Here is a 24373-nt window from a genome sequence, read left to right as displayed (position 1 = left end):
TCATGTGATATTTATCTTTCTCTGCTTTGGCTTATTTCAGTTAGCATGACTTTTGGTGTCACCAGAAGTCATGGACTACAGAAATGCATGGCTATTGGCTGACCTAGTATAGTATTTCTAACCTCAAAATTTCTCCATAAAGAAATACTTAAGTTACAAGTTTTTGTTTGTTTGTGTTTTTTGTTTTTTTTTTTTTAAATAAGCACCCTAAGAAAAGTCAGAACTACAAACGTCAGTCATAATTTAAAAATTATATTTAGGGGACTTGGCAAGATTGCACCACTCTAACAAGAAGTAGAATGCCATTGCTTCTAGCCATGGACTAGATTTACAGCAGAAATACTGCATAGCTAACTTGGAAAAACAAGAGAAATATAGCTGATTGGGCATATTTTGACAAAGGAGCACTGAAGAAACATTTTGAAGACTGGTAAGAGTGGGGAGGCATGGAAAGGGGGAATCACCCCTGAAGCCAGTGCTCGGCTGCAAGGCCCAAGGGATAGAGGCTGCAAAGCTCCCTCAACTTGGGAATGTGGATTGACATCCAAAAGCAGGGGTCTCTAACCTGGAGCAGAGAATAAGGGAAGGAGAGCCCGTGCACATCAGGCAGAGGGAGCCAGGGGAACAGTCTGCCTGCAAGGGGGGGGCCGTGCCTTCCCAGTGAAACAACATGCCTAATGGTGGCAGCCCTAGCAGGAGAGATTCACCCTGGGTGCTGACCACAAGAAGGTTGTGTCACAGTGTGTGGCTTCATAATAGAAAGAGGTCTTTGGGCTGTACCCAGCAGCATCCTAAAGAGACCCTCTGCTTTCCTGTAAGGCACTGTACAGAGCCCCAGAAAGCATTTGAACTGTTTGGCATAGGAAAGGGGAAGAGAGCCCACCTGCGGCCAAAGAAGAACCAGAGATGCCTGTGGGACAGATCAGGTATTTCTGACCTGCTCTGAAGAAAGCCAGGATAGTGTGCATGAAGCTGTCCCAGCTTTATGGAGATCAGCTGTGGAGGAGACCTACATGGGGCTGACTTTGTAACGCCTCCTGCTTGGATCAAAGTCACAAGGGCACCAGGTACTTGTAAAACAGGTTTTCTGCCTGTTTTTTACTTTGTGCATTTTTGATTATTGAACAGGTATCCACCTTCCTGGCTTACACTGTGGAGACAGGCCAGCAAAAGCTGGGATTTGTGCCTGCATTGTGGAGAGTTTGAACTGAGCACCCTGTGAGATCAGCCAACAAGAACTGGGAAAGGAGGGGTGGGAGACGCCTTCCTCTGCAGGCTAGGAGCAGCACCAACAGGAAAGGGGCTGGTTCAGCTCATTGAAGGCCCAAATACTCCCCTCTCCCCCCGATGGGCACACTTAGATGTGGGAAGGGAGAACAGCTCATAGGAGGATATTACAGGAGTAAAACTCTCAGGAACTATTGCTTGGGAACTGAAGGAAATGTTTAAAACCCCTTCTGGGGGCTGGGCAGGCAACATGCTCAACGGGGTCTCTTTTGATCAAACCCACTGTGCCCAGGCCACTGAAATTATACATGCAGAAAAGGCAACAGATTGAATTCAATCTGAACCTGCAGCAGGCCACTGTATGGGGAACTAGAATTGGAGGATATGGTAAAAACTAAGGACTTGCCCGGCCGGGCGTGGCTCAGTGGTTGAGAGTCGACCTAGGATCCAGGCGATTGGGGTTCGATTCCTGGTCAGGGCACATGCCCGGGTTGTGGGCTCAATCAATGACTCTCTCATCGTTGATGTTTCTGTCTCCCTCTCTCCATCTCCTTTCCTCTCTGAAATCAATAATGATATATATTTTAAAAAACAAACAAAAACAACAAAAGAAACAACTAAGGAGTTGGCTTTGAAGCAGAGATTAACTTCCCTACAGTGAGTGCCTGATGGTGAAATCTCTACATAAAGGGAACAATAGCCTGAGTTACACTAGCCAGCCTATACCCTAAAGATTCTCTTTAGAAGACTCTGGAGTAAGACTAAGCAACCACAAGGGGGAGGCAAAATAGCTGATAGGTGGAGGTTGTCCAGAGAGCCTCAGACCAACCAGCTACATAAGGACACTGAGAGGCAAACCTAGACAGCTCCCGACATTGGCTGACATAAAAGTACTTCCCAGGAGGCCTGAAATCAGCATGCAAAACAGTGACTCTCAGACACTATAAGCTGCCCGGATGCACCTCAGTTGGTTAGCTTTTTTCTTTTTAAAGAAAAAAAGAGGTAATTTTTAACTTTTATAAATTTTTAATTAATTTTTTGGATTTGTTTTGTCTTGCTTTACTTGCTCTTTTTTTGGTTCTACTATCAAAATTTTCTTGATATTCTCTGCTTTATTGTGGGGATATTATTATAATAATCATTAAGTTTATTGCTTTTCTCTATTGTTTTTTCCATATCTCTTACTGACCTTCTTCCCTACCGTTGCTTTACCTTTCTCTCACTTCTTGTTCCATTGGCATAATTTTTTTTCCACTTCATTATCTGTCTTTCTGTCTTTTTTCTTTAACCATTTTCCTTTTCCTAATCTCTCCCCTTATCTTTTTTGCTCGCCCTTTCAGTATCTTTTCTCTGCCCCTTTTATCTCCCAATAGCTTCTCTATTTTCCACTTATTATTTATTTTTTACTATAAGCAATAATATCCTTTTCTCTCTTTCCTTTTTGTTAGTATTTGTGTTCTCACTTTGCTTTCCTAATTCTATTTTCTCTTGGGTTGTTTTCATTGTGATTATCAGGATATTTTGTAAGTTCCTGTTTGTTTACTCTCAGTTTGGTTCTGTTTTATTTTCCCTGTCAGCACCTGCAAAACCTCACATGATGTGATTGTGGCTGAGCCTCACAGTTAGCCAGACTGAGAGGAGAGTCCTCCCAAGAATGGGTTAACAAAAATCTGGACCCAATCACAACAGGAGAGCCCAAAGGACCCACAAGAAGGACACACATAGAGCATACAGCTCAGAAGTATAAGGAAAACACATCTCTGGGTCCCACTGGACATTCGCTACAAAAGCCCGCCCCACAAGACTGGGAGAAAGCAAATATATCTAATACACAGATACAAACACAAAAAGACATTAAAATGTGGAGACAAAAATAATAATAACCCTAAACTAAAGAAAAGGAAAAATCGCCAGAAAAAGACGTTGAGACGGAAGTAACCAAGTTATCAGAAGTAGAGTTCTGAGTAATGGTTATAAAGATGCTCAAGGAAATTAATGAGAACCACAAACACTTAAAGGGAACCTTCAGGAACTTAGTGGTAAATACAAAGAACTTAGTGAAAGCTATATCAGCATAAAAAAGACATAGGTACTATGAATTAAAACAGGCAGAAATAAAGAATAGTATACTAACATCAAGAATATGCTGGAAGGAATTAAAAGCAGGCTCGATGAAGCAGAAGATCAAATCAGTGAATTCAAAGATAAAGTAGAAAAAAACCACCCAGAGCAGCAAAAGAAGGAATACTTAAAAAACATGAGGGCAGTTTAAGGGAACTTTGGGACAACATGAAATGAGACAAGATCCTCATCATAGGGCTCCCAGAGGGGGAGAGGGTAATGAGCAAGGGATAGAGAAACTGTTGGAGTAAATAATAACAGAAAACTTCCTTAAGTTGGTGAAGGAGAAAGCCACACAAGTTCAGGAAGTACAGAGGATACCAAACAAGGGGAATCCAAAGGTACCCACTCCAAGGCACATTATAATTAAAATGGCAAATGTTAAAGACAAGAAGCAATCTTAAGGGTCTCAAGAGAGAAACGATCAGTGACCTAAAGTGAGCCCCCATAAAGCTGATAGAAGATTTCTCAACAGAAAAACTTCAGGCCAGAAGGGAGTGGCATGAAGTTCTCAAAGTAATGAATAGCAAGAATCTGCAACCAAGACTGCTCTATGCAGGAAGGCTATCATTCAAAATAGATGGTGAAATAGGAGAGCTTCCCAGACAAAAGAAGGCTAAAGGAGTTCAATACCACCAAACTAGCACTTCAAGAAATGCTGAAGGCATTGCTTTAAGAAGAAGAAATATTGAGGGAAAGGAACATGGGCATAAAGGGGAAAATGGCATTAAATAAGTATATATCAATAATAAGCTTAAATGTAAATGGAATAAATGCTCCAATCAAAAGACATACGGTAGCTGAATGGATAAGAGAACATTACCCATACATATGCAGTCTACAGAGACCCACCTCAAAGCAAAAGATTTGTACAGGCTCAAAGTGAAGAGTTGGAAAAAATACTCCAAGCAAATGGAAACTAAAAAAACCCAACAGTTGTAGCAATACTTATTTCTGACAAAATAAAGACAAATAAGGTCACTACATATTATTAAAATGATTGATCCAACAGGAGAATATAACCCTTATAAACATATATGCACCCAATATAGGAGCACCTAAATACATAAAAAAGTCTTGGTGGAGTATAAAGTGGAGATCGATAGTAATACAATCATAGTGAGGGACTTTAACAACCTATGTCATCAATGGATGGATCATCCAGACAAAAAAATCAACAAGGAAACAGAGACCTTAAATAACACACTAGATCTAATGGATTTAATTTACATTTACAGAACATTTCATCCCAATGCAACAGAATATACATTATTCTCAAGTGCACATGAAACATTCTCAAAAACAGAACATATGTGAGGGCACAAAAGAAATCTCTGTAAGTTCAAGAAGATTGTAATCATATTAAGCATCTTCTCATACTGCAGTGTCATGAAACTAGAAATCAACCAGTGTAAAAAAAAAACAACCTCAAAAATATTCCAACACATGGAGGCGAAATAGCATTTTATTAAACAATGAATGGGTTACCAAGATCATGGAATAAATAAAAACTTCCTGGAAACAAAAGAAAATGAACAACAACCTAAAAATCTTTGGGACACAGTGAAAGCAGTCTTGAGAGGAAAGTTCAGAGCATTACAGGCATACCTCAAAAACAAGAAAAAACTCTAATAAACTATCTAACATTACAACTAAAAGAATTAGAAAGAGAACAGCAAGAAAATCCCAGAGGAAGTAGAAAGAAGGAAATAATAAAGATCAGAGCAGAAATTAATAATATAGAAACTAAAAAACAATACAAAAGATCAACTAAACCAAGAGCTGGTTCTTTGAAAAGATAAACAAGATTGATGAACCTTTAGGCAGAATCACCAAGAAACAGAGAAGACCCAAATAAATAAAAACAGAAATGAAAGTAGCAATATACAAACTGAGACCACTGAAACACAAATAATTGTAAGAAAGTAGTATGAACAATATGCCAACAAGCTGGACAATGTGGATGAAACAGACAAATCCATAGAAACATACAATCTTCCAAAACTCAGGAAGAATCAGAAAGCCTGAATAGGCCAATAACAACTGTTGAAATAGAAGCAGTAATCAAAAAACTCCCAGCAAACAAGAGTCCGGTACCAGATGGATTTACAGGCAAGTTTTACCAAACACTCAAAGAAGAATTAACACCTATTTTCCTCAAACTATTCTTGAAAATTCAAGAGGTGTGAAGTCTCTCAAGCTCTTTTTATGAGGACAGCATTATCCTAATCCCAAAGCCAGATAAAGACACTACAAAGAAAGAATATTACAGATCAATGTCCTTGATGAACATAGATGCTAAAATCCTCAACAAAATATTAGCAAATTAGATCCAGCAATAATTACAAAGATCATATACCATGACCAAGTGGGATTTATTCTGGGGAAGCAAGGTTGGTACAATATTCACAAATCAATAAATGTGATGCCTCACACAAACAAAATGAAGGACAAAAATCATATGATCATATCAATAGATGTAGAGAAAGCATTCGACAAAACCCAGCATCCATTTTTGATAAAAATTTTCAGCAAAGTGGGAATAGAGGGATCATAACTCAACATAATAAAGGCTATATATGACAAACCTACAGCTCACATCATACTCAACAGGCAAATTTAAATCCATTTCCCTTAAAAAGAGGAGCAAGACTGGGTTGTCCACTTTCACCATTTTTATTCAACATAGTACTTCAAGTCCTAGCCACCGTGATCAGACAAGAGGAAAAAATTAAAGGCATCCAAATTGGAAAAAAGGCACCAAACTGCTATTAATAAATGAATTTGGCAATGTAGCAGGATACAAAATTAACACCTGAAAAACGATGCCATTTTTATACATTGATAATGAACTCTCAGAAAGAGAAACTGAAAAAACAATACCATTTACCACTGCAACTAAAAAAATTAGATACCTAGGAATAAACTTAACCAAACGTTAAAGACATGTACTCAGGAAACTACAGGACACTGAAAAAAGAAATAGAGGAAGATATAAACAAGTGGAAGAATATGCCATGCTCATGGATTGGAATAATTAATATCATTAAAATATCCAGACTACCCAAAGCAATCTCTAGATTCAACGTAATTTCTATTAAAATACAAATAGCATATTTCACAGAACTAGAAGAAATATTCCAAAAATTCATATGGAACCAAAAAAGACCCCAAAGAGCCATAGCAATCTTGAGAAAGAAGAACAGAGTTGGAGGGATCACTTTACTGGATATCAAACTATACTGCAAAGCCACTGTAATGAAAACAGCCTGGTATCTGTACATCAGACATATAGATCAATGGAACAGAACAGAGACCCCAGAAATCGACCCACACCATTACTGTCAATTAATATTTGACAAAGGAGGCAAGAGCATACAATGGAGTAAAGACAGTTTCTTCAATAAATGGTGTTGGGAAAATTGGACAGGTACATGCAAAAAAATCAAACTAGATCAACTTACTCTATACTCAAGAATAAATTCAAAATGGATAAAAAACTTAAATGTAAGTCTCAAGACCATAAAAATCCTAGAAGAAAACATAGGCAGTAAAGCCACAGACATCTCAAGTAGTGGAATTTTCACTGATACATATCCTAGGGCAAGAGAAACAAAGGAAAAAACAACAACATATGACTACATTAAACAAAAATGATTCTGCAGAGCAAAAGAAAACAGCCTCAAAATACAAAGGAACCCCACTATATAGGAGAACATATTTGCCAAGGATGTATCTGATATAGGGCTAATTTCCAAAATATACAAAGAACTCATATTACTCAGCAAGAGGAACACAAACAATCCAATTAAAAAATGGGCAAAGGACCTGAATAGGCACTGCTCCAAAGAAGACATACAGATGGGCAAAAGACATATGAAAAAATGCTCAATGTCACTAATCATCAGAAAGGTGCAAATTAAAATCATGATAAGGTTACTACTTCACACCTGTCAGAATGGGTACCATCAAAAAATCAACAAACTACTTGTGCTGGTGATGATGTGGAGAAAGGGGAACCCTGGGAATGCTGCTGGGAATGCAGACTGGAGCAGCCAGAATAGAAAACAGTATGGAGTTCCCTCAAAAATTAAAAATGTAACTGCCATTTGACCCAGTGATCCCACTTCTAGGAATGTATCCTAAGAATGCTGAAACACTAATCAGAAAGAATATATGCACCCCTATGTTCACAGCAGCACAATTTACAATAGCTCAGATCTGGAAACAGCCCAAGTGCCCATCAGTAGATGAGTGGATAAAAAAGCTATGGGACATTTACACCATGGAATACTATGCAGCTGTAAAGAAGAAGGAACCTTTGAGGCAGCATGGATGGACCTAGGGAATATTATGGTAAGCAAAATAAGCCAATCTGAGAATGAGAAATATCATATGATGCCACTTACATGTGGAATCTAAACAAAAAAATAAACTGATGAACAAAATAGTTCCAGTGGCATAGAAGCAATGAAGACTGAGGAATTTCAGAGGGAAGGTGGCGGTGGGTGGCTGCTTGGGGAAAGATTCACCAAGGAATTTATATGCATATATGCATAATGCATGGACATAGACAATAGTGTGGTGAAGGGCTGGGGTGGGGAGTGATTGCAGGATAGTAGGTGTCAATGGGGAAAAATGGAGATATCTGTAATACTGTCAACAATAAAGATAAATTAAAAACTAACATAAAAAGAGAATGAAAATAAACAAAAAAGAAAAGCAAATAGTTACTGATGGGATATGTTCCTTAATGATACACAGATCTGTTCTTTGGTCATTTAAATTAAATTTTAAAAATTAACATTAAAAAAATAGAATGAACCGAGTGCACTATCAGTTGCATAAAATATAGTACACACAAGTATGTACAGTACATAATACTTGATAAACAACTACATTACCAGGTTTTAAAAAAATTAAAAATAAAAAGAATGTTCTTTTCTGGCGAAAGCCCATGGGATTGTGTTGCATGTTTCATTATTCCTAGACACACTCTTGAATTTCTGTTTGAATGTTGTGGCCCTTTACCCTGTCATGAAAACAATGATGCTTTCTGGTGAAACAGTTTTAAAAAATGAAGATATTCCACACTATTACATTGGATAATATATTTATGAATACATTCTTTATGCTGGTCTCATATAATCCTGACTAAAATTATTTTAATCTCCAAATATTTAATTTTTGTGTTGACTAGAATAACATATCTGTAATAGTGGAATAAGATGTTATCATTAAAAAGGATTATTGAGATTCCAAGATGGCTGGAGAGTAGGTTGAAGCTACACACACCCACTTCCAGCACCAAACTGAATTTACAGCTAAATTATGGAGCAATCAACCTGACTACCCTACTGAAGGCTAGCTGAACTATTATAACCAAGGATTTACAGAAGCCACATAGAGGTTGGTAAGTAAGGTAAAGACAGAAAGGGCTGGCCCCCACACCCACATGCAGTGGCTGAGAAGCTAGAGGAACATTTTGGCTGCAAAACTTCCTCCCACCAGTAGTGAGGGGTCTCAACGCACACAGGGATCTCCAACCCAAAGCAACAGAGACAGGAAGAGGAACCTGCATAGCATCTGGTGTTGAAAATCAGTCAGGATTCAGTCCACCTGGAAGAGAAGTGAGTCTTCTAGAGACCCAGATGCCATCTTCCCCAGGTCAGGCACTCCTATTGTTACAGCACCAGCCTGGGGAATGCACTGACAAGTCCTCCAACTACAGGTGACACCACTCTGCTTTGCTTGGGTCCTGTAGAGGGGTCTGCTGGCTGCATCCAGTATGGAACTTCGGGGAGCTCTTCTTCTAGAGAAACTCTTGGCAGGGACTCAGGCAGTGATTGAACTGTGTAGCTCAGGAAAGAGGACCATTATTCCCCACTTCAGGTGCATAGTCAGCCTTCCCTGTCTGTTGAATCACTTGGCCTGCCCTTCCACACCCTGTGGCCCTGCACTTCTGAGTTCAGTCACGCAGGGGGATCAGAGTGTCACACAGAACTGGGAATTTTGGAGTACTGTCTTCTGGGGAGGCTTTTGTCCAGGAATCAGATGGGCAGATGCTGGGTTGTGTGGCTACATCACAAGTGGGCCAGCACTATCTCCCCTGTGAGCTCAGCCTGTACTATCCCCAGAAGTGCTTGCCCTCCTCCTACAGGATTCCTGACATTATCCCCAATGGGAGACTGTTTGTATCTGCCTTGCCAAGTTCTGGAGGTCCCAACCGGATGAGCTAAGTCCTATAGGGGGAACAGAGGACTGCTCAGTGATGAGACATTTGGAATGTGTTTCCCTTGGAGGCTATTGTCTGTCTGGGTCTGGGATGAAGTTCTTGGCTCCTTCCTTAAGGCTCGGCTGGCACCCCCCCCCCCAATGAGAGAGTCTTTTGATCTGTCCTCCAGAGCCCCAGTGGCTCTACCATGCTGAGCTTGTTCCTGCAGAGGAGAGAGCTGGCTGCACCCAGCCTGAACCTGCAGCACATTCCTCGTGTGGGAGCTAGAGCTAGTATCTGGCAGAGACTCAGTAGTTTGGCTCTAAAGTGGGGGTCACTTTCCCCTCATGACCATGCAGCCTCCAAGTAATGGAACCACTAGCACCATCCTCCTGACCCCAGTTGCCCAGCCCTATAGAGCTCATGACCTGTGGAAAGGTCTGTGCATCGTGGCTAGCCTGGGCTCGATGCACAACCACGGAGCCATACCAACAGGGCATCTCCTACTGTATTCTTTATTTCAAATATTTTATTCTTCATTTGTGACTGGTTCTTTTTTATGGTTTCTAGGCCCTTTTTTTAATGCTTACTCTCTTTATTTTAGTTCTCACTAAGATCAGCCTTTCTTCCAAAGGCTCTGGAGAAAAACCAGGCAACCTCAATGGGAGGTGGAGTAGATGATGGGTAGAGGCAGACCTCAGGGAGCTTTGGGCAATTTATAGATCTGCCTGCAGCTCTAAGCTGGAGGAAGCTGACCCTTGTACACAGATTGGCCCTTCAAATGCACCCCCAGGCCGAGTAGACACAGTGTGGTAGCTCCAGACAGATAGCTGAAGGCTGGTTACATACAATGTCTGACATTAACCTGTACCTGAACCCTGCCCAAGTGGGCCCAGAACCAATACAACCAGTGGTGGGCTTCAGACCACTCCAGAGCTTGACCCAACTAGCCACATAAGTGGCACACCCAAAGGTAGATTCTGGCAGGCACCAGACCCTGTTGGGAACAACTCCACCTCTGGGAGCAGCCCCTGCACAGCATCTCATACAAGATGATCAAGGTTTACCTTTATATTCAGCCAGCCTGAAGGGTTAACTCCACCCATGGTAGGGCCAACAGCATTCAAGACTCACATACAACAGGAGGTGCATATAACCCACAAGACATTCCTGGAGCACCAGAATCAGATGATCTGGAAGGTTGCACCACTGAACCCAACAAGACACCTTCATCATAAAGCCATTGTAACAAGCTTGGGAGTCACAGCAGATCTACCTAATATACAGAGACAAAACAGGAAGACAGAGAAATATGCCCCAAATGAAAGAACGAGAGAAATCCCCAGAAAAAGGACCAAGATGCAACTTGGGCTCTGGTGGAAGAGGAGTGGAGTGGACTGGAGCTGTGTGGGGAGAGTCAGGGGTTGTGGGCTCTCGAGAGTGAGATCAGGGGATGCCCCTCTGGATTCCTGTGCCGAGTCATTCCCCCAGACTGTGGAGGACATCTTTCTTGGGAGGCGAATTTTCAGCTTTTGTCTGAGGGGGGAAGCAATTGCCCCACCCTGCTGGAAAGCCTCTTACCCTCCCCAGAGGAGTTTCTCCAGCCTGAGACTTCTTAAGAGACTGATAACAACCAGCCACCCCACCCTGTGGAGCTTCTACAGCCTGAGGCTCATTAAGAGAATCAGATTAATTAGTCTGCTGGCAGAGGCAGACCTCAGGGTGCTTTGAGTCTCTGTGTGATCTATTTCAGGACCTGAGCCTTAGAAAAGCAGATTTTGGGTGCATCTTGGTCCTGTGCAACCGCCCCCAGACCCAGCAGTGAAGACCTCAAGCCTAGGGTTGTTGATAGCCCCAAACAGGGTACTCAGGACCAATCACAAACTGCATCTGACATTGGCCTGTACCAGAGACCCTCCAAAAAGACCAAGAATCCTAGCAGATCTACCTAACACTTAGCCAAAATGGGGAGACCAAAAAACAAGCCTCAAATGAAAGAACAAGAAAAGTCTCCTGAAAAAGAGCCAAATGAAACAGAGATAAGCAATCTCTTAGATACAGAGTTCAGAATACTGATTGTAAGGATGCTCAAAAGCATGAAAAAAGATTTGGAGACTATGAAAAATGACCAGTCAGGAATGAATAATGACATAGCAGAAATAAAGAATATATTAGAAGGAATAAACAGCAGATTAGAGAAAGCTGAGGATCGGATCAATGAATTAGAAGATAGGTTAGAAAAAAATCACTCAATTAGAGACCTAAAAACAAAACAATTAAAAAACAAGAAGACAGTCTAACGGAGCTGTGGGACAACATGAAATGTAACAATATTCGTATTATAGGAGTGCCAGAGGAGGTTGAAAGTAAGCAGGGGTTAGAGAACCTGTTTGATGAAATAATGGCAGAAAACTTTCCTAACCTTGTGAAGGAAAAAGGCACACAGGTTCTGGAGGCACAGAGAGTCCCAAGCAAGAAGAATCCAAAGAGGCCCACACCCAGACACATCATAATTAAAATGCCAAGAATCCAAAACAAAGAGAGAATCTTAAAGGAAGCTAGAGAAAAGCAATCTGTTACCTACAAAGGAGCTCCCATAAGGCTGTCATATGACTTATCAGAAACTCTACAGGACAGAAGGGAATAGCATGAAGTATTGAAGGTAATGCAAAACAAGGATCTGAAACCAAGACTTCTCTATCCAGCAAGATTATCAATCAAGCTGGATGGTGAAATAAAGAGCTTCTGAGACAAAAAAAAAGTTAAAAGACTTTATCACTACAAAACCAGCATTACAGGAAATGTTAAAGGTACTGCTATAATTAGAAATAGAAATAAAGAAAATGAGAAACATAGCTATAAAGAAACAAAATGTCAGTAGATAAGTATCTTTCAGTAATAACCTTAAATGTAAATGGATTAAATGCCCCAACACAAAGATATAGGGTGACTGAATGGATGAGAAAACAAGACCCAAATATATGCTGTCTACAAGAGACCCACCTCAGAACAAAAGACTCACACAGGATGAGAGTGAAGGGATGGAAAAAAAATTTCCATGCAAATGGAAATGAAAAAAAAGCTGGAGTAGCAATACTTATATCAGACAAAATAGACTTCAAAATGAAGACCATGATGTGAGAGAAGAAAGGGCATTACATAATACTAAAGGGATCAGTCCAACAAGAGGATATCATCCTGATAAATATACATGCACCCAATATAGGCGCACCTGAGTTTATAAAAAAACTTCTAGAGGACTTTGAGAGATCAACACAAATTCAGTCATACTCGGGGAATTTAACACCCTTCAGACAAAAAATCAACAAGGAAACAGTGACCCTAAATGACACACTAGATCAAATGGATTTAACTGACATTTACAGAACATTCTACCCCAAAGCTGAATATACATTCTTCTCAAATGCACACGGGACATTCTCAAAGATAGACCACATGTTAGGACACAAAACAAGTCTCTACAAGGTCAAGAAGACTGAAATCATATCAAGCATCTTCTCGCATCACGATGGCATGAAATTAGAAATCAACCACAATAAAAACACTAAAAGACATTTAAACACATGGAGACTGAAAAGCATGTTTTTAAACAATGAACGGGTTACCGGAGATTAAGAAAGAAATAAAAAACTTCCTGGAAACAAATGAAAATGAACACACAACAACTCCAAATCTATGGGACACAATGAAAGCAGTCCTGAGAGGAAAGTTCATAGCACTATAAGCCTACCTCAAAAAAACAAGAAAAACTTTTATTAGACTCTCTAACCCTAAAAGTTAAAAACATAGAAAGAGAACAACAAGGAAAGCACAGAGTAAGTAAAAGAAAAGAAATAATAAAGATCAGAGAAGAAATAAATGACATAGAGACTAAAAAAACAATACAAAAGATCAATGAAACCAAGAGCTGGCTCTTTGAAAAGATAAGATTGATGAACCTTTAGCCAGACTCATCAAGAAACAAAGAGAGAGGAGACCCAAATAAACAAAATCAGAGATGAAAGAGGTGAAATAACAACTGACCCAACAGAAATACAAAGGATTGTAAGAGAATACTATGAACAACTATATGCCACCAATCTGGACAACCTGGATGAAATGGATAAATTCCTAGAAAAATACAACCTTTCAAAACTCAATCAGGAAGAGTCAGAAAGTCTACATAGGCTGAAAACTGCTGATGAAGTTGAAGGAGTAATCAAAGGGCTCCCAGCACACAAAAGCCTTGGCTGGGATGTCTTCACAGGAGAGATTTAAAAAGTATATATATATCTTTATTGATTTCAGAGAGAGGAAAGGAGAGGGAGAGAGAGAGAGATAGAAACATCAATGATGAGAGAGCCATTGATCGAGCCCACAACCCGGGCATGTGCCCTAACCAGGAATTGAACCCCGATCGCCTAGGATCCTAGGTCGACGCTCAACCGCTGAGCCACGCCCGGCCAGGCTTCACAGGAGAGATTTACCAAGCATTCAAAGAAGAATTAACACCTATCCTTCTCAAACTATTTCAAAAAATCCAAGAGGAAGGAACACTTCCAAACTCTTTTTACGAGGTCAGCATTAGTTTAATTCCAAAACTAGATAAAGACACTACAAAGAAAGCGAATTACAGGCCAATATCCCTGATGAACATAGATGTTAAAATCCTCAATAAAATATTAGCAAATTGGATCCCGCAATATATTAAAAAGATCATACACCATGACCCAGTGGGATTTATTCCAGGGATGCAAAGCTGTTACAATATTAGCAAATGAATAAACATGATACATCACATAAACAAATTGAAAGATAAAAATCATATGATCATAACAATAGATGCAGAAAACGCATTCGATAAAATCCAACACCCATTTTTGAAAAAACTCTTAGCAAAGTGGGAAGAGAGGGATCATACCTCAATGTAATAAAGGCCATATATGACAAACCTACAGCCAACATCATACTCAATGTGCCAAAAACCTAAAACCATTTCCCCTAAGAACAGGAACAAGACAGGTGTGCCCATTTTCACCACTCTTATTCAACATAGTACTGTAAGTCTTAGCCACAGTTATCAGACAAGAAGAAAACATAAAAGGTATCCAAATTGGAAGGAAGGAAATAAAACTGTCATTTTGTGCAGATGACATGATATCGTACATAGAGAATCCTAAAGACTCCACCAAAAAACTACTAGATTTAATAAATGAATTCAGCCAGGCAGCAGGATACAAAATTCACATCCAGAAATCGACGGCATTTTTATACACCAATAATGAACTCTCAGAAACAGAAACTAAAAAAGCAATACCATTTACCATTGCAACTAAAAAAATAAGATCCCTAGGTATAAACTTAACCAAAGATATAAAAGATCTTTACTTGGAAAACTACAGGACACTCGAAAAAGAAATAGAGAGAGATATAAACAAATGGGAAAATATACCATATTCATGGATTGGAAGAATTAACATCATTAAAATGTCCATATTACCCAAAGCAATCTATAAATTCAATGCAATCTCTATTAAAATACCAACAGCATATTTCACAAATATAGAGCAAACACTTTGAAAATTTATATGGAACCAAAAACACCCCGAAGAGCCCCGGCAATCCTGAGAAAGAAGAACAAAGTTGGAGAGATCACAATACCAGATATCAAGCTATACTACAAAGCCACTGTAACCAAAACAGCCTGGTACTGGCACAAGAACAGACATATCGATCAGTGGAACAGAACAGAGAACCCAGAAATCAACCCATGCCATTATGGTCAATTAATATTTGATAAAGAAGGCAAGAACATACAATGGAGTAAAGACAGTCTTTTCAATAAATGGTTTTGGAAAAATTGGACAGATAAATGCAAAAAAATGAAACTAGACCACCAATTTACACCATACACAAAAGTAAATTCAAAATGGATAAAAGACTCTAATGTAAGACATGAAACCATAAAAATCCTAGAGGAAAACATAGGCAGTCAAATCTTAGACATCTCTCATAGCAATATGTTTGCTGATACATCTCCTAGGGCAAGAGAAACTAAGAACAAAATAAACAAATGGGACTGCATCAAAATAAAAAGCTTCTGCACAGCAAAAGAAACCATCAACAAAACAAAAAGGGAGCCCACTGTATGGGAGAACATATTTGCCAACAACACATCTGATAAAGGGTTAATATTCAAAATATATAAGGAACTCATACAACTTAACAAAGGGAAGACAAACAATCCAAATAAAAAATGGGCAAAGGACCTGAATAGACAGTTCTCCAAAGAGGACATACAAATGGCCCCTCAGTAGGCAACTGGTTACAAAAGCTGTAGTACATTTGCACAATGGAATACTATGTGGATGTAAAAAAGAAGAATCTCTTACCCTCTGATACAGCATGGATGGAACTGGAGATTATTATACTAAGCAAAATAAGCCAGTCAGAGAAAGACAAATATCACATGATCTCACTTATATGTGGAATATAATAAACAAAATAAACTGATGAACAAAGTAAATACAGAGACATAGAAGCATGGAACAGACTGAGGGATCTCAGAGGGAAGGCAGGGAGGGGGGTGTGGGTAGGGAGAGATTAATCAAAGAATTTATATGTTTATAAGCATAACCCATGGACACAGACATTGGCATGGGGAAATCCTGGGGGTAGGATGGATATGGGGTGGAGGGGGTCAGTGGGGTTAAAAAGGGAACATCTATAATAGTCTCAACAATAAAGATAAATTAAAAAAAAAACACTATTAATGAGAAAAAAAAGAATCAGATTTAATTTGTTATTTAAAATAGCTATAAACTGCTCTTTTATTGAATACCAGATTTTTGACTATGTATTAAAGTCTCTTTATTTCAAAAGGTAAAAAAGAAGAAGAAGAAGAAGAAGAAGAAGAAGAAGAAGAAGAAGAAGAAGAAGAAGAAGAAGAAGAAGAAGAAGAAGGAAAGAAAGAAATAGAATTAATGGTATAATGTACAAAATGGCAATAAATAAGTACCTATCAATAATCTTAAATGTAAATAGATTAAATGCTTCAATCAAAAGATATAAGTTAACTGAATGGATAGGAAAACAAAACTCATATACAGGGTGTCCCCCAAAAATGTATACATACTTTAACAGCTGACAGCTCAATTTTGAGATTGAAATATATTTTAATAAACACAGTCTTTATAATTATTCGAAGTGTGTGTATACCTTTTCTGAAGACACCCTATATATGCTTCCTATAGGAGACTCACCTCAGAACTAAAGATACCCACAGGCTTAAAGATAAGAGATAGACAAAAATATTCCATGCAAATGGAAACAAACAAAAAAGCTAGGGTAGCAATACTAATATCAGATAAGACAGTCTTCAAAACACAGGCCAAAACAAGAGACAAGGGAGGTCACTAAATAATACTAAAGGGATTGTTCCCACATGATATGACCCTTGTATGTATGTGTGTGTGTGTGTGTGTGTGTGTGTGTGTGTGTGTGTGTATGCACCTAACATAGTAGTACCTAAATATATAAAGAAAATCTTGGTGGACATTAAGGGAGAGATCAACAGCAATGTAATCATAGTAGGGGATCTTAACATCCCACTGACATCAATGGATACATCTTCCAGACAGAAAATCAACAGGGAAACAGCAACATTAAATGACACACTGGATCAGTTGGAATTAATTAATATTTACAGAACATTTCATCCCAAAGCAGCAGAATATACATTCTTCTGAAGTGCATATGGAATATTCTTAATGATAGAACACATGTTAGGGCACAAAATAAGTCTTAATGAATTCAAAAAGACTGAAATCATACCAAGCATCTTCTCTGACCACAATGGTATGAAACTGGATATCAATTACAGAAAAAAATCTGAAAAGCATTCAAACACATGGAGGCTAAATAACATGTTATTAAATAATGAATGGGTTAACGATGAGATCAAGGAAGAAATAAACAACTTCCTAGAAACAAATGTAAATGAACACACAACACGCAAAAATCTATGGGACACAGCAAAATCATTCCTGAGAGGGAAGTTCATAGCATTACCAGCCTACCTCAAGAAGTAATAAAAATTTCAAATAAAACATATAATCTTACACCTAAAAGAGCTAGGAAAAGAACAACAAACAGAGCCCAGAGGAAGTAGAAAAAAGGAAATAGTAAATATTAGAGTGGAAATAAATTACATCAAAATTAAAAAAAACAAAACAAACCCAATACAAAAGACCAATGAAATCCAGAGCTGGCTCTTTGAAAAGATAAACAAGATTGATGAAACAATAACCAGACACAACAAGAAATAAAAAAGAGTGGACCCAAATAAATAAAATCAGAAATGAAAAAGAAGTCACCCTGGCTGGTGTTGCTCAGTGGTTAGAGAATCGGTCTGTGCAAGGAAGTGTTGCAGGTTCCATCCACAACCCCAGTCAGGGCATGTGGGGGAGGCAACCAATCGATATGTCTCTTTCACATTGATGATTCTCTCTCTCCCTTTGTTTCTCCCTCTCTCTCTCTTCCCCTCCCTCTCTCCCTTCCACTCTCTAAAAATCAAGGGGAAAATATCCTCAGGTGAGGATTAACAAAGAAAAAAAGAAATGAAATAGGAGAAGTAACAACTAACACCACAGAAATACAAAAGATTGTAAGAAAATACTATGAACAACTATATGCCAACAGATTGGACAATCTGGGTGAAATGGATAAATTCCTAGAAACATAAAATCTTCCAAAAGTGAATCAGAAAGAGTCAGAAAACCTGAACAGACTGATTAGGACTAATGAAATTGAAGCAGTAATAAAAAAAACAAACCCAAAACTCCCAGCAAAAAAAAAATCCTGGACCAGATGGCTTCACAGGCAAATTTTACCAAATATTTAAAGAAGAACTAACACCTGTTCTCAAACTATTCCCAAAAATTTGAGATGAGGGATGACTTCCAAGCTCTTTTTATGAGGCCAGCATTATCCTAATTCCAAAACCAGATAAAGACATTACAAAGAAAGAAAACCATAGGCCAGTATCCCTGATGAACATAGATGCTAAATCCTCAACAAAATATTAGCAAACCAGATCCAGCAATCTATTGAAAAGATTATACACCATGATCCAACTGGGATTTTTCTGGGGATGCAAGGCTGGTTAAATATTTACAAATGAATACACATGATACACCACATAAACAAAATGAAGGATAAAATCACATTATCATATTAATAGATGCAGAAAAAGCATTTGATAAAATCTAGCACCCATTTTAATAAAAATTCTCAGCAATGTGGGAATAAAGGTCATATATGACAAACCCACAGCTAACATCACACTCAATGGGGAAACACTAAAAATGTTTCCCTTAACATCAGAAACAAGAATGGAATGCCCACTTTCACTACTCGTATTCAACATAGTACTGGAAGTCCTAGCCATAGCAATCAGACAACAAGAAGAAATAAAAGGCATCCAAATTAGGAAGGTGGAAGTAAAACTGTCATTATTTGCAAATGACATGATCTCAGATATAGAGAACCCTAAATACTCCACAATAAAAACTACCAGATCTAATAAATGAATTTGGCATAGTAGCAGGATACAAAATTAATATTCAGAAATAAGTGGCATTTTTATACATCAATAATGAATTACCAGAAAGAGTAATTAAGAAGACAATCCCATTTACTCTTGCAACAACAACAAAACATAAAGTATGTAGGGATAAATTTAACAAAGGAGGTAAAAACCTGTACTTGGAAAGTGATAAGATAGTGAAGAAAGCAACTGAGGAAGATACAAATAAGTAGAAATAAATACCGTGTTCACAGATAGAAAAACTTAACATCTTTAGAAAGTTCCTAATATCCAAAACAATCTGCAGATTCAATTAAAATACCTATTAAGCTTCTATTAAAATATCAATGGCATATCTCACAGATGTAGAACAAATATTCCAAATATTTACATGGACCACAAAAAAGACTGAATAGCCTCAGCAATCTTGAAAAAACAACAACATTGGAGGTATCACACTACCAGATATCAAACTATATTACTACAAAGCCATAGCAATCAAAACAGCATAGAATTGCACAAGGACAGGCATATAGATCAATGGAACAGAATAGAGAGCACAGAAATGAACCCGCAAGTTTATGGTCAATTAATATTCGACAAAGGAGACAAGAACATACGATGGGGTAAAGACAGTCTCTTCAATAAACAGTGCTGAGAAAACTGGACAGATAAATGCAAAGAAAAATGAAACTAGACCAACATCTTACACCATACACAAGAATAAAATCAAAATGGATTAAAGACATAAACGTAAGTCATGAAACCATAAAAATCCTAGAAGAGAACACAGGCAGTAAAATCTCAGACACAGCAGAATTTTCACTGATACATCTCCTAGGGCAAGAGAAACAAAGAAAAAAATAAAGAAATGGGACTACATCAAACTAAAAAGCTTTTGCACAGCAAATGAAATCATCAACACAATGAAAAGGGAACCCACTGTCCGTATCATATCTGCCAATGATACATCTGATACGGGGTTAATTTCCAAATTATATAAAGAACTTACACAACTCAATCCCAAGAATACAAACAACTCAATTAAAAAATGGGCAAAAGACCAGAATAGACACTTCTCCAAGAGGACTTACAGATGACCAATAGAGATATGAAAAACTGCCCAACATCACTAATCATCAGAGAGATGCAAATTATAACCACAGTGTGGTATGTCAGAATAGCTACCATCAACAAATCAACAAACAAGTGTTGGGGAGGATGTTGAGAGAGGGAACCCTTGTGCACTTTTGGGAATGCAGACTAGTGCAGCCATTGTGGAAAACAGTATGGAGGTTCCTCAAAAAAATTAAAAATGGAACTGCCTTATGTCCCAGGGATTCCACTTCTGGGAATATATCCAAAGAAACCCATAACACTAATTTGAAAGAATATATGCATCCCTATGTTCATTGTAGTGTTATTTCCAATAGCCAAGATCTGGAAACAGCCCATTTGTCCATCAATAGATAAGCAGATAAAAAAGCTGTGGGACATTTACCCAGTGGAATACTATGCAGCTGTAAAATGAAGGAAATCTTACCTTTTGTGACAGCATGGATGGTCCTAGAGAGTATTATGCTAAGTGAAATCAGTCAGAGAAAGACAAGTACCATATGATCTCACTTACATATGGAACCTAATGAACAAAATAAACTGACAAATCAAATAGAAACAGTGGCATGGATACATGGAACAGACTGACAACTATCAGAGGGGGGAGAGTGGTTGAGGGACTGAATAAAAGAAGGTGAAGGGAGTAAGCAAAAATAACCCATATATATATATATATATATATATATATATATATATATATATATAGACACATAGATACAGACAATAGTGTGGTGATAGCCAGAGGGAAAGGGGGTTTGGGGGTTGGCAGAGGTGAGCAAAGGGGGAGCAATCTGGGACAGAAAGAGACTTTGCTTGGTTCCAGGGGTGAATGGCACTGTGCAGATGATGTTTTATTGAGTTGTACATTTAAACCTGTATGGTTTTGTGAACCAATGTTACCCTAATAAATTCAATTAAAAAGTCTACTCCATAAAAAATGTTTATTTTAAATATTTTAAATGTCATTTATTCTTTAATTTTAGAAAGGCTAGTAACTTTATAATCTCATTTTATCATAAATCAAATTATGCTGAACATTAAAAATGTGACAGAAATAGATTATGTTGAGAAATTTTATATTTCAGTCATGTCAAAAATTTAAATTTTAGCATAGGTGAATTATTTTTAAATTTTAAAAGATTTAAGTAGAAAGAAGAGTTTGTCTACTTTTAGAAAAAATAAGTTTGATAAGTTTATAGTAGCCATGTTTTTCTTTTTAGAGAGTGTATTTAATTCACTAAGCAATGTAATTAAAACAGAATGAGAGTTTGTGAATATCTTTATTTTCACTTAGAGATGAAAATATTGGTGAGTGCTCCAAACCCTAAATCCAAATAATAGCAAAACAAACAAAACCCAACACACACACACACACACACACACACACACACACACACACACACACACACGTTAAGATTTTAGAGACTTTGAAAGCTGGCAAGTTTAAGCGGCAGATCATTAATATCTTTACTTTTCCTCAAATAGTTCCAGAACAAGTTGCCTTATGAACTGCAATTTCCTTTTATAGCACCATTGAAATATGGTAGAAATGAGGTTGAGATTCATATTTGTCAATTTAATTATACTGTAACACAAGGAATTTTAACTAGAGTTTAAAACTTGATTTGGAGGCCTAGAGTGTTAGGTTTGTACTGATGAGCAGAGCAATTTAAATTAAGACCTGGAACTGATTTTTAAATAAGCGCTTCAAGAGTTCAATAAAAGGAGTTAGCAACGCAAAAGGTACTTATTCTTCTGCTAAAATCTGGCACTCAGCAGTGATGAGCTGCATAGAGACACCTCGAGTCTGGAAAGATTTCACCACAGACTTGCTTTGAGATAGACAGAAAAACAGGTGGGAAAATTTACAACAACAAAAAAAGCCATTCTTTGCTAATTCTGCCATTCAGTTTTCTATTTAGTATTTAATGAAAACTTATTATTAGGAACTTTTCAAATAAATCATCTATTTTTGAACTTGAAAGCAGTATTAAGTAAAACTTTAAAATTTGTTGAGAGTTATTTAAAAGTATTCTAAGGATACAAATTAGCTGTATCTTTAATCTGCCTCCCTCCCTGAATATTTTATTCCTCTATCTTTGATTAAAAACAATTTATATTATCACTTGAAGAGAAAAATAGAAACAAAAGTTTCCAAGAATTAAAGTTTAATTTCCATTCTTTGCAAAGAAAAAATTTTTTTTAAGTAACAAAATACTTTAAAAAATTGTTGTGGTAACTTACATCAACAAACCATGAAAGCTCCTTGATATTTCTGTCACCCACTCTTTATGACATCGATACTACTTTAAGAATCTTGTTTCACTTATATTCATTATGCTTTCAACCTTGTAAGAGAGAGGGGCATGTCAAAGGAGGAACAGCATGCAGGAGAGTGGGTCAGGCCAGGCTGGGGTGGTGGGTAGTGGTGTGTGGGACTGGAGGGAGGAAAGGGTCCATTTCTCCCTGTAAGGTGTTGTAAATTATGAAAAAGTGTGTACAGTCCTTGATTACTTTGAATATTTGTCAACATATTGATAAAATTACTTTCTTCAATGAAGAAACTCCTTGAAAACAGTTTGTCCTATTGTCAAGGGATTGCTTATATAAGAACAAACTTGGGAAAGAAAAAAACTTGCAAGTACAACACTGAGAGAAACTCAGACAACTTGATTCAAAGGATTTCACAGGGTACCCATTCAAGCCTTTAATAATAATAATAATAATAATAATAATAAATTACAGGTAGAACAAAGAAAGGTTACCAGGTAGTTTTCTGTTTAGCTTTAGAAAAGTCAGTCATTCACAGAAATGGTTATAAAGGGTACCATCAAGGTGCGATGCAAAGGATAAAGAAAAATCCCCAATTATTTCCAAACAAATCAACCTTCCCACCCTAAGCCACAAATACCGATCCCTTAGGTGGTTAAATTAACAAAAAACCAAAGCAAAAAAAAAAAAAAAAAAAAGCCCAGCACTGGGCAAAGCTCTTGTGTACATTCCGCAAGGAATCTACATTTTCCTCTTCAATAAAACAAGCACCTAACAATCCGCACTTACCAGTCAGTGTCTACAGAAAAGGGGAAAAAAGGCAGATTAAAATCAACACTGGGTAGAAATAGGCAAGATTTTCTTAGAAATGGCCCTCCGACCCTAGGAGCTCCAGATTCTATAACTGCACAGAAACCTTAGATGTTGCAAAGTTCAGGAACATAGAAAGTAGGAAAAAAAATGACTGTCCAAAACCAGGCCATTCTCCAAGTATTTCCTAGTTGGGACAGTACGTTCCCATGAGGAAAAGAGAGCGAGTTACAGTGACCGGTCCAAAATTAAGAAAGATAAAAGACCGGACTGGAAAAGCAGTCACCAAATACAAAGACAGGCGGGCGAAGTGAAGCTAAGCGAAGAGAGAGGAGCCAGAGGGACCTTCGTGGCCCCAGCGGCGGAGGCGCGGAGTTGGGGGCGGTGGAAGGAAGGTCCTTCCACGCGGCACTCAATGGCTGGCGAGGAAATGCGCCTTTTATACCGTCCCAATGTAAATGAGGCTCCAGATGTAAAAGTAGCCTTTGGTTTTCCCTGCGCCCTGACTCCCAACTCGGAAACTCTTCCCTCCAAAAATATCCGCTCACCTACTTGAGCAGGCCAGCAGCCATGTAATCCTATCCATCAGCATCACAGCAACAGGCTAGCTCAGCTCTCGGCCTGGCGGCACTACCCCCAACCCCCCACTCCCTCCCCGCCACTCCCCCCCTCCCCCCCCCGCATCGCGTGCTATTACGAGCATTTCATCCGGTCACCGCGTCGACCCTGTCCTCTCCCAGCACAGAAATCCCCGCGAAGTCCTCTTGGAGGCTGTTCACACCCCTTTGGCATCTCCAAGCACGCAAACAGCCGTTGGGGGCAGAAGAAAGGCACAAAGTTAGGAGCTACAGCAGCAGCTGTTCCTAGCCCAAAGACTGGGAGGGGAGGGGCAAGAAAGAAAAAGTGAGAGGAAAAGAAAGAGTGGCTGCAGTGGACTCAGCGGGGTCACAGGCCCGCCGGCCTGGGCGAACACTGGCAGGTCACCAGGTCAGTAGGAAGGGCGTGGCAGTAACTCCTAGGCTGCTTCC

General features: G+C 38.5%; 1 protein-coding gene across 1 annotated transcript in view; it reads right to left on the bottom strand.

The window, feature by feature from the left end:
- Positions 1–24115, bottom strand: part of LOC107532769 (fibronectin type III domain containing protein 3C1-like) — a 115110-nt gene extending 90995 nt beyond the window's left edge. The window contains exon 1 of the mRNA XM_087829362.1: positions 24043–24115. The gene's annotated coding sequence lies outside the window, so the exon portion shown is untranslated. The remainder of the gene's footprint in view (positions 1–24042) is intronic.
- Positions 24116–24373: the final 258 nt, after the last annotated feature.

The sequence above is a fragment of the Miniopterus natalensis genome, chromosome X (genome assembly GCF_054644295.1).
Source record: "Miniopterus natalensis isolate mMinNat1 chromosome X, mMinNat1.hap1, whole genome shotgun sequence".
NCBI lineage: Eukaryota > Metazoa > Chordata > Mammalia > Chiroptera > Miniopteridae > Miniopterus > Miniopterus natalensis.
Note: the sequence above shows the minus strand (reverse complement) of the source record. Positions and strands in the feature narration are given on the sequence as shown.